Genomic DNA, 15427 nt, shown 5'->3' with positions numbered 1-15427 from the left:
TTGCAACCTCCACCAGACCACAAGGACAGGCCCCCACTCTTCTCAATCTTTGAAACTCCCAATACTGCTTCATCTTGGGGAGTTTCTGGGTCTTCAGATCTAGATTCCCATCAGTTGAATAAAGCCTTTAACCTGTATTTGAATCACTTGAACTATTGATTTTTTCCCTGACACAACAAATGTATATTGACCATCTCCTCTTGCCAAGTACATTCAGGTGCTTTGGGTATGTTGAGGCTCAGAAAACAATATGCCAAAGTAAAAAACTTAGAACCAGCCTCAGAAGCAAACATTTTTCTCTGACCTTCTCCTGCTCTCTTATTCCGTAGTTCCATTCTTCCTCAAGGCAGGTCATAGAAACCAGAACCACCTTTCCTCAACGCCAGGTATAAAACCTAAAAAAGCCTTACTCTAACTTTCTCTCTGCCTTTCTATGTAAAAACTGGCCATAAAGAAATGATCTGACTTACCTTGTTTAAGTCATTAGACCGCCATTCCAGAGAAGGAGGAAATGCATGCTCAGAGAGGCCAAGAAGAATCTAAATAGGCTTTGCTGGGCTTCCCAGCTCAGTCTATAGCTAGCATTAGATGTTACCCTTTCTACCCAATCATATTTCTACACAATTGTCCAGACTTTGTTGAACCTAAGCATAAAAATGGACAGTTCCTCTATTATCCTTGATTCTTCATTCTGAAGGCTCCTGTGTATACACATTAAAGAAATTTGCATGGGTTTTCTCTAATTAATCTGCCTTTTGTGAGTTGATTTTTCCACAAACTTTCAGAGGGCCAAAGGGAAAGCTCTCTCTTGGCCCCCACAGCTGTATCAGCTAACAGAGTAAAGAAAAGACTTCCTGCTCTCATGAGTCTACAGCCTGGCCATCCACAAAACCATGGGCTGCCTGCTTTTGGTTGGGACAGCGGTTTCATATAGGGGGGCCATAAAAATAATGACTGAAGTAGAATTCTAAGATTCCAGACCCACTGCCCATTCCCCAAATATTGTTTATGACCATAATCCTCTCTCTGACTTCCTGTTTTCATTTTAAATTGGAATAAATGACCTGGTCTTTACCAAACACTGTATGTTTCAGAAAGGACTTCCAAAAGGGCTTTCCAGAAAGTACCAGATTCTTAGCAATGGCTTGAGGTAGGAAATTAAAAATACATTCTTAATTTATTTGATAGGAGCAATGGGGAGGTCAAATAGCTTACTGATTTCTCTAATTGTATATCTAAATCACCCAACTCATTGTGTTTGCTAAGAATTACTAAAACAATAAATGATTACTACCAGAATGGTCTTTTATTGTCTAGAATTTCTGGTGTATGGTGATAATAAAAAGTGAACTGACTTTTAGTTGGTTTTGTTTTTAAATTCTCTCCAGACAATGTACTCTATTTTGCCTGCACCCTGATCTGACATTCCTACCCTTTCCCCTCCCTTGGGACACCACAGCTCTTATTTCAAATGTTTTCTTAGATCTGTCTCATCTGGAAAGTTTCTTCTGACCGATCCGTGCCAAGCTGACTCCCAATATCTGTTTCTTCTGCGATTTCTGTAGCTGTTATACTCTATCTCTTTATAGCCTTTATTTAAATGCAATGCTAAATGTGTTTAATTATTTCTTCCTGTAAATCATGTTTCTCCTCAAACAGAATTTAATGAGGGCATAACTGGATCTGGCACCCATCACCTTCCAAATGACAGAAATTGTTCATCAATTGGTAGTGGATGAAGGTGTGGGTGGCAAGTGCAAACCAGTACCTCTCAAAGGCCCTGCTCCTTCGCTGTAGGAAAGCGTATCAATGCCCCAGCCTGGGCCCAAGTTGTGCTCCTTGCAGACTCAGCTACATCCAGCAATGTCTAATGACCTAGTGCAGCAGCCCACCAAGTATCTCCTAGGAGGGAGTGGGGAGTCAGGCCAATGAGCATAATCTGGCAGCAACATTTCAGGAATAATGGGCAGAATGATTCTGAGTACAGGGTGGGCACTCAGCCTAGGGTGAGACGGTAAAAAGGAAGAATGTAAAAGCTCCTTGAAACTTCAGGGCCCCAGTCGTACTGCTGGGGGCCTCTGTAACAAGTCTTACAAAAGGTTGGGACTCTGCCCGCCTTTGCCACAAATTCTTGTGCAGATTCCACGGTATGGTCTCCGGACAATGACAGGAGCCCTGTGCAGAAGCAATATGATGAGAAGAAATAGCATCAGGAAGGGGTCGTAGTGTCTGACAAAGGCAGTGCCTGTCAGCGATGGTCAAGCCCAGCAGATGCCACCTATTAATTGTAAAACCCTAATATTTATTAAAAACATAACCTTGCTCCCAGCACTAAGCTAGTGTACTTTATGCATGTTATTTTATTAATTGTTCACCATCTTATGAGGTAGTTTGATCTCATGGATACAGTGTTATAGAATCAGCATGGCAGCTGGCTGGATTTGTTCAAGAACACACAAGGCACACCCCAGGAAACAGACACACTTGTGGGGTGAGCTCTCCAGGAGCTGAATATCGGATGAATGTTTCCAGTGGCTGTTTTATTCATGTGACCCCATTCTATTTCACAGGTTGGTGAACCCCTGGAAAATGTGGGTGGTAATAATAAAGAAATCATTCTGGGTTAATGAGAAGGTAGATAAACACAAATCATGAATAACGCAAAATAATCTATGCTCAAATATCCGGAGGGATGGCACTGTCCTGACAACCCCAGGATAGCTCTGTAACTAGGAGCAAACTGATTAGCACTGATTGCTAGCAGATTGCTGTCCCCTGCAGGGCGAGAAGAGTGAAGACACGCCTTGGGAGTGTGCATGAGGGTGGGAAGCTTCTCACCATCCTCCCTCTCCCCCTGCCACCCCTAGGGGAGGCTAATTAGCTGGTGCCTGTTCCTAGGCCCCAAAGAAGTGACTGCTCCTTAACTACACTTAGGTCAGTGGTCTCAACTTCAGCTACTGGCTGTTAGAACCACCTGGGGGCTTTAAGAGTGTCCCCATTCACCCTCTGAGAGATTTATAATGTAATTGGTGTAGGGTATGGCCTGGGGGCATCAGGAATTTTTAAGGGTCCCCCAGCTGTTTCTGATGTGCCGTTGCCAAGGTTGAAAACACCTGGGTTACAGCAAGCCCTGACAAAGGAGAATTGATTGCACCTACATTTATTGAGCAACTATTATCCCCAGCCGTTGTGTTGGGTGCTTTATACAGATCCTTTATAATCCTTAAAATCAACTTACAAGTGGCTATGATCATCTTAAGACTGAGTCAAGGTCACAGACAGTCCATTCCATTTGCCAGTCCCCAAACCCAATCTTTTTCTGCTAATCTGTTTCCTCTTCTGGAAGGACAACACCATCATTCCAAACACTGAAAGAGAGATAAAAAGAGACCACAGACTATCTTCTCAAACGCTCTTTGTTAAAGATATCTGTGAAGAATTGTAAAGAGAGGCTCTATGACACCTTTTCCACCAAGATTGCATAATTGCTGTTGAACCTGCCTCCTTCCTCACAGTTTTGCTGCCCAAACCTCCAGAAAGGGTCTGTCTCTGTTACTTGGTACTTCCTTTTTCTCATCCTTATAATGGTGCTATGCTAGGTGCTAAGGGATATAGCAGAGATAGAGTACACAGTGCTGGTCTTCAGGAAAATCCTGACTTCAGTGATTGACTGAAGTGACAAGTATTAAATGAAACTACTTTGGAATAGTAAGTAATATAGGGCAGGGGGCTAATTACACGAAAGGCAGTGAATTGCTCTAACCCCTTATTTAAAATATGACCCTTAGACCAGCTGCACCAACATCACGTTAGAACTTATTAGAAATGCGGACGCTCAGGCCCCGCCCAGACCTGCTGATTCAGAATCTGCATCTTCAGCCATCTCCGCGTGATGCATTTGTACATTAGCGTTTGAGAAGTCATGGTCATGAGCCGTAGCAGCATTACTTTGGTCCCATTTCGTTGCCGTAGGAACATCTGTTTTATCCCTTTTTTTTTTGAGAACTAGAACTCACCGCCCCTCCCCCAACACACACAGTTTTTTTAAGGGCATAGTTACAATTCTCCCTGCTCTTCTTAAAGTACAGAAAACCAAGATGAGCAGAGAACTGGGATCTTGTTCATAACTAAGTCTTTTGTAAGGCTTCCTTATATGGCCCCAGGTGCCCTGGCACAGCTGCTGATATTTAGTTACGTTCTGCACCAGCAATTCCAGCATTTGGGAATGAAATTCATTTTTCTCTCTCTGGATTATGAAGGCCTGGGGCAAAGGAGGTGAAGAAAGCGGCACTCGGAGGAAATCTGTATTGGAAGTATCAGGTGTGGCAGCGAGGTCAGAAGCATTTTCATTTTAGGTTCTGGCGTTTTATTTAGGCCTTGGCAATCTATCCCTTTAAATGGAGATGGGAGAATTTCTTTAATAAGGCCACAAAGAAAGATTTGTAGTTCTAAAGGGCTCAACATTTGACTCACAAGCCCTCATATTGAGTTACACCCTAAATAGGGTTTGTGTTGTCTCTGTTTGCAATAATTACTCTCGGAAACGTTCAGTGAAGTCTTCTCGATCATGATGTTCAAATACTTGTAATATTAATTGTTCCGTTTAATAAGGAAATCGCAGCCCCATTTAACCTTACGTCAGTGTATGATTTTCATTTAGTCAAGTAATGAAGGGAATAGGTTCTTCAGATCCTGGATCTCTTTAACGAAACTGTTCTGCAACTTGTTTTATCATTAAGAATAAAGATCCACCTTTGCTATTGAACATAACCAGAAACAAAACCTGCTCAAAGGGAGGAAAGAATGTGCACAGACTGGGAAACTCTGGAGTTCAAAGGATGTGGGTGACTTTAAAACAAACTGTGTTGATTCTTGCGAAGTTGCAGAATTATGCAATATAATGTTTGCATTTAGGAAAATTAATTACGATCCCGAGTCATGGGTTAGAAATATAATTAAACTGATTAGTGTCATAGGATAAAAATAAAACACGAGGCTGTGACAGCTTCCCGCGTCCCCTTACCCTCCCCCAGAAAGACTCTTAAAGGAACTTTTAAAACATAAGCCTTTGTTCCCTCAATCTATGGTGCCCAGGTCAGGTGGACCCTGCGGCGTGGCTGAAATATTTCAAACAGTCACTCACAAATGCGTCATTTGACCTGCTGTTCTTCCAAAGAGGTGTGAAAAATATGTTTCTTGCTGAGATAACTTGAAATCAAATAAACATAATCTTTTTAATTCTTTCTAAATAGTTCCATATTTTAAGTCTAAACACAATAGAACACAAAGCTTCTGGCTTTAAAAAAAGTTTTTTAAAATTTTTTATGTGTGTGGTGGTGGTGGATTTTTCTTCCTTTTAGTTCATATTAGTTTGAATGTAAGAGTATAATTTACATTTAAAACCATGGGAATATATTTCCCTTGGTTTGGAGACACACACAGCATATGGCAATGAGGTTACTTGGTTAAATGTGTAAGTTTGCTTTTATGAGTGCTATCTTTAACAAGGACAGATGTTCTTATTTATATTAACCATCACTTGATAGACCAGGGGAGCCTTCACCATGGCTTGCAACAAATTGAACAATATTTTCTTATGTAAAATTGGTTCTGGTCCATTGTTTTTATTTATCTGAAATAATGACATTCACTCAAGTTTGTAATAACACTGTCATGGCTGAAGGGAGTTTGCTTTAGGTATTATATCTATTATCTGCTCCCTCTCCTTTCTTTAAACAGAATCTCTAAGGGGAAAGTCTAAATGTGGCTCGGATTTAAGAAGAAGAAGGGGAAAAAAACAACCCCAAAAGCTTCCCTAAAACCTCACGGTGTAGGATGTTATTTTAGATTGTTTTAAGATTTTTAATAATTCTTGTTTGCTTGCCCTTGGCTTTGAGCATTGGATAAAACAGAACTTGCCTTATTCTTAAGGGAGAATTATATGGCGTGGAGCTGTCACACAATGCTCCATCCATTTTCTTTGCTGTTTTATGAGGCAAGCCTACCTAACCTTTTGCCCAAACAAGAAGTGTTTACCTAGGACTCCCCAGCAGTGGATACAGTTAGCATTTTGGAAGTGTTTGCTTTTCTTCACCACCACTAGAGTATGCTCTAGTGCCATGAGATTTGCATGTTTTTTTCTTTAGATCGTTGGCAAGGTGGATGATGAAATGCCTAGAAAAAAACAAAACAACCCCCCCCCCCAAAAAAAGATACCTCTCTATCTAATTACAGAAGTGTCCCTTTAATTATCTTAGTAAGACTGGATTATGTTCGCCAGTTTGATTAAGGTGGAACTGAAGACAACTTCAACATTCACACATGACAATATTTTGAGTGAGTTTATATTTTGTATTTGAAGTTGTTCTACTCAGTTCCAGTGCAGTGGTGAGAAATACTATGTCCCTTCCACCCATGAGCTACATTTTCAGGCAATAACTCTTTCACTTTACTTATCAGCATCACTGTGGGCCCAGCACATGAATGTGTGGTGAGGTTACTTGGGCAGAATTAACTCCTTCGAAGACAGAAAGGTGTCTGCAAGCCAGGATGGATGTGTCTCCCATTTTTGTTCATCCCCACCGTCTTTAAAAAACAAAAACAAACAAACAAACCTAATCACTATCTGAGTGGCAGACCTTCATCAATATCAATACGTTCTCTAGAATTAGAAGGCTTAGCTTGAGGATCTGCTGCCCTCGTCTCAAACCCCTGGCAGAAGCGCCCGCACTTGATCTTGAGTGCCCGGGGTGGTGGTAAGAGCACAGTGCAGGATCCCCGTGGTGGCTGCCTATGCTGGAGAACTGCTCTGTGTTCATCACTGTGATTCTAGCACATTTGAGCAGCACCTCCTCCTTCATCCCTCTATTAGAACATCTTCATTCCTATCTTCCATCTTCCTTCTTCCCTAGGAGCGGGCAGGTCATGGAGATTTTCTCTTGGCACTGTGGGCCTTCAGTTCCTTTTATGCCTCTGGTGACCTAACGTCCTTTTGCTCCTCGACCTTTAAACAGCTTCAAATCCCAAACAACTTCCTCCTCCAGTACATTAATCAGAATTTCTCCGAAAAGGCTACAACAAGGTCCTTAGAGCTGGGACTGTCTGTCTCCCTGGATGTCTAAGACTCCTGCTCAGGGTTCAGTGACTACCACCTCTGGGTCTCACATTCTCCTTCTGACCAGGGAAGGTTGCCCAAGACTGCTTTCCCAAAAGTATGTGACTGGGTCTGCCTGGACAGACAGAGGCCCAGCTCAGGGGGAAGCTTTGTGGGCCAACTTGAACAGATTGGCTCTGGAGGGACCACAGCCCAGAGAGCCACCTGAGATGGCCCAGGATGCCAAGCTTCCTTTGCCTCTAGATGGGTTATAGGGACCCCCATAGATGTCAAGTACCACCTGTGTGGTATTTGATGATCCTCTATTCCTGTGAACATCAAGTTAGATTCAGAGTTGACAGTGTTCCAGCTTCCTTTTCAGGTGGTGGGCAATGCTCTTCAGTTGAAGTTGTCTCTTGCACAACTGGGACACAAAGAGGTATCTTGGGAGATACCACTGCACTCCAGCCTGAAAGACAGAACAAGACTCTATCTCAAAAAAAAAAAAAGAAAGAAAAGAAAAGAAAGAAAGAAAAGAAATACTACATTAGAAAACTGGCTACAGTTGGTCTTTCATTGGCATGGCTCTCTTCTCACTCTATTTAAAGAAATACCTAAAGAAGAATCTCTCAAATTCAACTCATCTCTACCATCACCCTCCTTGCTCCATCCTGACTGATTTCAGGACACGCTGCTTTGCACCTGCAGCCTTGACCACACACCTCTGCTCCTCCTGTGTCCTTGGGCCCTCCTCCACTGGGAGTCCTGTGCTGTCTGACTGCTTGGGTTCTGCCCAGGTAGCTCACTAATTCCTATATCTGAAGCCAGTTATGGGGATAAATCCAGTTCCTCCTACCCCAATCCCACCCCCACCACCCCTCTTATGCACACACTCAGGCTCTGGAGCCAATCCTAGCCCGAGACAAGGACACTTAAAAAACTAACTCCAGGACTCATATCAAATCAAGTGGTATAGATGAGATAGCATCCTATCATAATTGGTACGTGGGCCCTGAGATGAAATTGCTGGGTTTGGATTCCTGCTTTGCTGCTCATTGGCTATGTGACTTGGCTATGTCAGCTAACCTGTCTATGGTTCCCTTTTCTCATCTGTAAATGGGAATACAATTTTTTTTTTTTTTTTTTTTTTTTTGAGACGAAGTTTTCTCTTGTTGCCCAGGCTGGAGTGCAGTAGCGTGATCTCGGCTCACCACAACCTCTGCCTCCCAGGTTCAAGTGATTCTCCTGCCTCAGTCTCTCAAGTAGTTGGGATTACAGGTACTCGCCACCACACCTGGATAGTTTTGTATTTTTAGTAGAGATGGAGTTTCATGATGTTGGCCAGGCTGGTCTCAAACTCCTGACCTCAGGTGATCCACCTGCCTCGGCCTCCCAAAGTGCTGGGATTACAGGCGTGAGCCACTGTACCCAGTCAATATTTTTCTATCTTACAGGGTTACTGGGAATATAAAATGAGATCATGTGTAACAGCTAAGATTTTTGAGTGCTAACTTTGCGGCAGGCATTTTTCTAAGCATTGTGGGTCTATTAACTCATTTCACTGGTGGAGATAGGTCTCAGAGCCAGGCAGGCTCAGAATTCATGGTCTCATCCACTATACTATAATTTATATAATGTGTTTGATAGGTACTTAGCATTAGTAGGAGTGCAATAAATATTAATCTACAGAAAGTCTGCCATGCGTTCATCCTGATTCTGATCCATTTTTTATTTAGGACAGAATCTGGATTATTGCTTTATATGCTGTGACTATTCTTTTATCCTACGGTCCAATTATTGGTGGATTCTGCAGTGTTCTCTGAGACTCCAGCTTACTACATTCTCCAGTCACCCATTTCCCTCAGGACTTGGATTCTTTCTGTTTCAGCCATCTTCTAAGAGATCCTAGGGGATGGGCTCACTAGTTCATGCCTGTAATCCCAGCACTTTGGGAGACTGAGGCGGGCAGATCACAAGTTCAGGAGTTTCAGACCAGTCTGGCCAATATGGTGAAACCCTGTCTCTACTAAAAATGCAAATCCGGAGGCTGAGGCAGGAGAATGGCGTGAACCCGGGAGGCGGAGCTTGCAGTGAGCTGAGAACCGGCCACTGCACTCCAGCCTGGGTGACAGAGCGAGACTCCGTCTCAAAAAAAAAAAAAAAAAAAAAAATGCAAAAACTAGGCGGGCATGGTGGCACGTGCCTGTAGTCCCAGCTACTTGGGAGGCGGAGGCAGGAATAACGCTTGAAAATCGCTTGAACCGGGGAGGCGGAGGTTGCAGTGAGCCAAGATGGCACCACTGGACTCCAGCCTGGGTGACAGAGCAAGACTCTGTCTCAAAGAAAAAAAAAAAAAGAAAGAAACAGCAAAAAAAAAAACACACAAAAAAACCAGAGATCCCTCATGTCCCTCATGTGAGGTCTTGCTGACCCCTGTGTCTTTAACCCTAGCAATCTTTGTGTTCTGGCTTCTGTCATCACCATGAGAAGGACATGGTTGTGCTAATTTAATGGAAGATGAGAGATACATAGAAGAGAATTCAGTCACCCCAGTCCTCCCAGCCAAAGTCATCCTATCCCAGCTGGGAGCTAGCCAACTGACCCTCAGACAGGCAAGCAAGTTTAGCCAAGATCAGCAAAGTCACCTTGCCAATTTCCCCAGATGCATGAGCAGCAATAAACCCTTATTGTTGTATGTCGTTGAGGTTTTGTGGTGTTTTCTTACAGAACATTATTGAAGCAATAGATCCATAAATGTTAAGTGATAGCACATGGACGCAATCAACGAAAACCAGAATGTGGGAAATTATCCAGGATAAACAATGTAGTTTCTTCTCTTGTCCTGTATATTCTCTCATCCTTGTATTCTGGAGGAAGAAATGTTATAGATTAAAGAAGACTTACGAGACATAGGAGCCAAAGGCAATGTCTGCATCTTTTTTTTTCCCAACAGGATCTCGCTCTGTCACGAAGGCTGGAGTACAGTGGTGTGATCATGACTCACTGCAGCCTCAACCTACCAGACTCAAGCAATCCTCCCATCTCAGCTTCCCAAGTAGCTGGGACCATGGGCTTGTGCCACCATGCCTGGCTAATTTTTAAAATTTTTTTTGTAGAGACAGGGTCTCCTTATGGTGCCCAGGTTGGTCTTGAACTCCTGGACTCAAGTGATCCTCCTACCTTGACCTCTCGAAGTTCTGGGATTACAGGTGTGAGGCACCACACCCTGCCAATGGCAGCTTATGTGAACTTTAATGTAAGCAAAACTGCTACAAAAATATTTATGAAATATTCAGGGACATTTAACACCAACAGCTTAGTAATATTAAAAAATTACTAATTTGGCTAGGCGTGGTGGCTCATGCCTGTAATCCCAGCACTTTGGGAGGTGGGCAGATCACGAGGTCAGGAGTTCAAGACCAGCCTGCCCAACATAGTAAAACCCCGTCTCCACTAAAAATACCAAAAATTAACCGGGCATTGTGGTGGGCACCTGTAATCCCAGCTACTCAGGAGGCTGAGGCAGGGGAATTGCTTGAACCTGGGAGGCAGAAGTTGCAGTGAGCCGAGATCACACCACTGCACTCCAGCCTGGGTGACAAGAGTGAAACTCCGTCTCAAAAAAAAAAAAAAAAAAAAAAAAAATTACTAAGTTTTGCATGTCATAATAGCATTATGGTTATGTGTTTTTAAAGAAGACAATACTTCTGAGACATAGATACTGAAACATTCATGGATAAAATGATACGATGTCTGGGATTTTCTTTAAAATAATCCAGCGAGGTAGAAAGTAGGAGAGAGGTATAAATGAAACAAGATTAGGCATATACTGATAAGTGTTAAAGCTGGGTAATAGGTACCAGAGGCTTATTATACTATTCACACTAGTTCTATGTATGTTTGAACATTTTTATAATAAAAAGTAAGAAAGGACAAAAAGGAAGGAGAGAAGGAAGGGAAGGATGGAGGGAGGAAATGAAACTTCCAGGGACAGAGGATGAGTCACAAAATGAGGTCAGGACTTGGGACCTGCCATGCAATATTACTTATGATGAGAACCCCAGGCTGAGCTGTTAAGACCTACTTGTGCATCCTTTAGTGTTGAAGTAGGAGCAACCATTATATAGCCTCAGAGTAAATGTGGGAAAAAATACAGTAGAAAATATGCACGCAAGCAATAATCTTAAGGCCAAAGAAGGTCTAATGGCATAAAATAGAATCAACAGATCTAACTAATGGGAAAATTCACACCTGAGGAAGTAAATACAATAGAGCAATCCTTAAGACATTAAGAAGAAAATAGCAATAATACAACAAAAATTGGAAGTTATAAGAAAGAATGTTCAATTTCATATGCACAACGTATAATTCAATTATGAAGTAAGAATTAGAAAAGTGAAGAATAAGAAGAAACTGGAAATCATGAAAGTGAAAAATACAGTTGATTATTATACCACTAAAGATTCATTAGATAGGCTAGCTGGTTTATAACTGAAGAGAATATAAGCATACTGAAAGAAAGAGCTAAGTCTCTCAAAACGTAGCTCAGAGAGATAAGAAATAGGGAATACACAACAGATGTAGAAACAAGGAAATGCCCAGAGTTCCAGAAGAGAAGGAAAGATGGTATGATAGAGAAACAATTTTTGAAAAGATAATGGCTGACAATTTTCTAAAACTAAAAGAAGATTCGAATCTTCAAGTTGAAAAGAACAAATGAGTACCAAACAGAATAAATTAAAAAAGATCTATGCTCAGATACATTACAGAAAAATTTTAAAACAATAAAGACAAAGTGAAAAAAAATCCTAAAAGCTGACACAGTGACACGGCAAAATAGCTAAGGGAATGACAATTTGATTGATAACAGATTTCTCATCAATAGATTCCATGGGGAAAAGAAAATGGAATGAAGAAAAAGCACTAAGGGGCTGGGCACGGTGGCTTACGCCTGTAATCCCAACACTTTGGGAGGCTGAGGCGGGTGGATCACTTGAGGTCAGGAGTTCGAGACCACCCTGGCATACATGGTGAAACCCTGCCCCTACTAAAAACACAAAAATTAGCTGGGTGTGGTAGTGGGCACCTGTAATCTCAGCTACTCGGGAGGCTAAGGCAGGAGAATCACTTGAACCCAGAAGGCAGAAGTTGCAGTGAGCCAAGATGATACCACTATACTCCAGTCTGGGTGACAGAACAAGACTCTGTCTAAAAAAAAGAAGAAGAAAAGAGAAAAGTACTGAGGGGAAAAATAATGAATCTAAAATTCTATACCCAGCTAAATCATTCAAAATCAAAATCAATATAAAGAAGAAACAAGTTCAGATATACAGAGATTCAGAAACTACTAAAAGATATATTTCAGAAAAAAAGAAAAATGAGCCCAGAAGGAAGTGGCAGATTAAAAAATGTTAGTAAATCAGAAAATTGCCTGGAAAAGCAAGGATCTGTATTTAAATATGAATATTATACTGTGTTTAATTTTGTTTTTCTTCATTTCCATTAACGTTACCCTGGATAGGACCAAAGTCAACTCTTACCTAGATTGCTGGGATGGTTATTTCTAATCACTTTCCCTGCCTCTACTGTTACCCACCTCTTCCTCTCCACTCTGTAGCCACTGTGAACTTTCTGAAATGCAAATCATAGACCCTTTAAATGTTCCCTAATGTGTTTCTGGATAAAGGTTCTAGAATAACATGTGACAAGATGAGTTTTGTTTTGAGTGTCATTTTTGCTGCTCTAGATATTTTTCCTTCCCCCATCTCAAGAAAGTAGTCAGATTTTTGTGTTTTCTTGGAGTCTGTGTTAGAGAACTGAAAGGAGAGGTTACCAGGAAGAAGATAACGCCTGTCCCAGATTTTATTTGTGACCTTTGGGCTCATGGATGTTAGCTTGTCCCAGAGAAGGAGAGGAAGGGGTCAAGAGCTGGGTGTTTAAGAGTGACAGAAGTAGACAAACTAGAGGGCTGAGAGAGATTTCCAGAGTTAAGAGATGAGTTTCTGAAAGGTTTTCAATCAGATAGAGGCCCTGAGTCACTTGTTAGTAACACTTCAGACTAAGGACCGATGGAAGATGGTGAAGTGGATTAACGGGAACTAGGACGGTGCTATTCACAGAGAGCCATGTCTTTGGTATCCAGAGGGGGAAAACCTCTGCAGGCTCAAACGTGGCACTGGTGTTGCTTGCACCTGCTTTCAAGAGACCATGTGGATGTGGACAATGAGCACATCAGCATAGGCCACTGTGCAGATTAAGCCCGGAATGCTGTGGCTGTGTAAGCTCCCAAGACTCACATATGAACCTGGTGGGGTGGGGCTGGAGAAGAAAGGAGCCCCAGTAATGACTGAGTGAATATTCTGACAACAAAGTGGGACATGGATTCAAAACAGATTAAATTTGGCTTATTAAAGTAAAGCCAATGTGCCCTTGTGGTGTGAATTAAAATTCCTTGTCTCCTCCACCTGAGTTACCATCTCTGCATAACGTGTCCTCTCACAACCCATGCCCTCAGCATCACCCTTGACTGCCTACCCTGTCCTCGGCACATAAGGCCCACAGACCTACTGGCTTCAGTGCACCATTCCTCTTTAACTCTAGGTCTTCATGTGCGCTACCCTTTCTTTCTTCCCCCAGCAGCCCTCACCTGGTGAACTCCTGTTCTACTTCAAGTCTCAGCTTCTTTGAAGCCACCGTGATCCCATAACACCCTGCATTTTCCCAATCATACCCCTTTTTAATACAATGTTGTCATTGCCAGATTGCGTATTGTATCTCCCGCTGGTCTGTGAGCTCTGGGAGGAGAGAAATAATGCATGCCATACTTGTAACTGTTTACCAGTGCCCAGAGCCTGGAACACAGTACACTCAATAGATACTTCTAAAGTAAATAATAACAATAACCCACATTTGTTCAGTGCTTACTCTGTGCCAGGCTGGGTGCTAAACTCTGACTCTAGATTATTTTTATTTAATTCTCATGATATCTCCACTTAATAGATGGGGGAAAATAAGGTAAGTGAAGTAACTTGCCCAACCAGTGAGTGATGGAGATGGGATTTGAACTCGAAGTCTTAACTCTAAAGACCATAAACATAACTATCACCCTACAGTCGTGAAAGGAGCATAGCTCCTGGTAGGGCAGGCACTCCATGCTGGTGGGCTCTAGCAAGAGTGGCTTTCTGATGAGAGAACCATCTTCTTGCTCATGACAGTTTCCTGCAGCCCACGCGTGCTGCCTGTTCCTTCCCTGTTGCCACTCCTGCTGCTCTTGCGACCTTCCCCCACTTCTATAAACACGTGTGCTCTATGTACTTCTCTTGTGTCTAAGGCATTGCTTTTCAAGATAAAGTCTCTAAAACCTATTAAACCTGTCTTTATTCAAGTACACAGGGAAGAAAATTCTCCCTTGGGTAGCATATTTGAATCTTAGTAACATTTGCAAAATGGTCCCCTGGACTACCTCCACTGATTTATAATCTGCTTATTCCAGATGTGCTGAGCCCAACCACATGGTTCAACAGAATAACATACTCAACAGGAGGCATTACCACAGAGAAACAAAGCCCTTTTATTGGGTTTGTGGAAAAATAAAACACTAGGAATGGCATTACCTGCCCAGTTTGCCATTCCCCTTCCAATGCCTGATAGAAGCCTTGCATGTTCAGACAGTCTTCATTTCAGCATATGGTTTACTGTGGACTTGCCCATGATATCCTCCCAAGATGAGGACTCAACTGTCGGCATCTCACTTTTCCCACGTGGGGAGATGCAAACAGTAGGGATGGATCTATGGCATCATCTAATATACATGGTGCCAGTCCCAGAAGTCTTGGTGTATGTGGGTCCCGGACCTACTGAAGTATTTTCCTCTCCCTACTCCATTTGCATTCCCATTCTTATTGGCACTCCCACTTTTCAGAGAAAAGGCAGTTTCCCACTGGGGTCTGTTATGTGAGAAGTAAAGGGCTTCTCCCTCACTTATTCACTCCTAAGACCCAGGCAAATGAAAAATGATCTGTCTTACCTTAGGAAGATAAATTTAACTTTGACACTCTTTCAATTGGTTGTGAAAACACTAACTTGTCTTTTGACTCCTGAAACATTTTTGAGCCAATATTTGCCTTCTTCTAAATCCCAACACTTAGTGTGGCTCTTTTCTAAAGGGGTAGGAAAGTATTAGTCTCAGAAAATCCTTAAAATACAGTCTGACACCTATTATGCTTTTTTTTTTTTTTTCCAACTTCCAAGATTAGATAATCACAAGCAAACTGACACTGCTGGAGACATTTCCAACTTTAGTGTTTAGTGTGGCTGAATGACTCAAATCATAAG

General features: G+C 42.2%; 1 protein-coding gene across 1 annotated transcript in view; it reads left to right on the top strand.

Annotated features, from left to right (window-relative positions):
* The first annotated feature begins 929 nt into the window (after positions 1-929).
* Positions 930-15427, top strand: part of NAA30 (N-alpha-acetyltransferase 30, NatC catalytic subunit) — an 834104-nt gene continuing 819606 nt past the window's right edge. Inside the window, exon 1 of the mRNA XM_050799731.1 lies at positions 930-939. The gene's annotated coding sequence lies outside the window, so the exon portion shown is untranslated. The remainder of the gene's footprint in view (positions 940-15427) is intronic.

Source organism: Macaca thibetana, chromosome 7, assembly GCF_024542745.1.
Source record: "Macaca thibetana thibetana isolate TM-01 chromosome 7, ASM2454274v1, whole genome shotgun sequence".
Lineage (NCBI taxonomy): Eukaryota > Metazoa > Chordata > Mammalia > Primates > Cercopithecidae > Macaca > Macaca thibetana.
The sequence above is the reverse complement of the archived record's forward strand: the minus strand, read 5'-3'. Positions and strand labels throughout refer to the sequence as shown.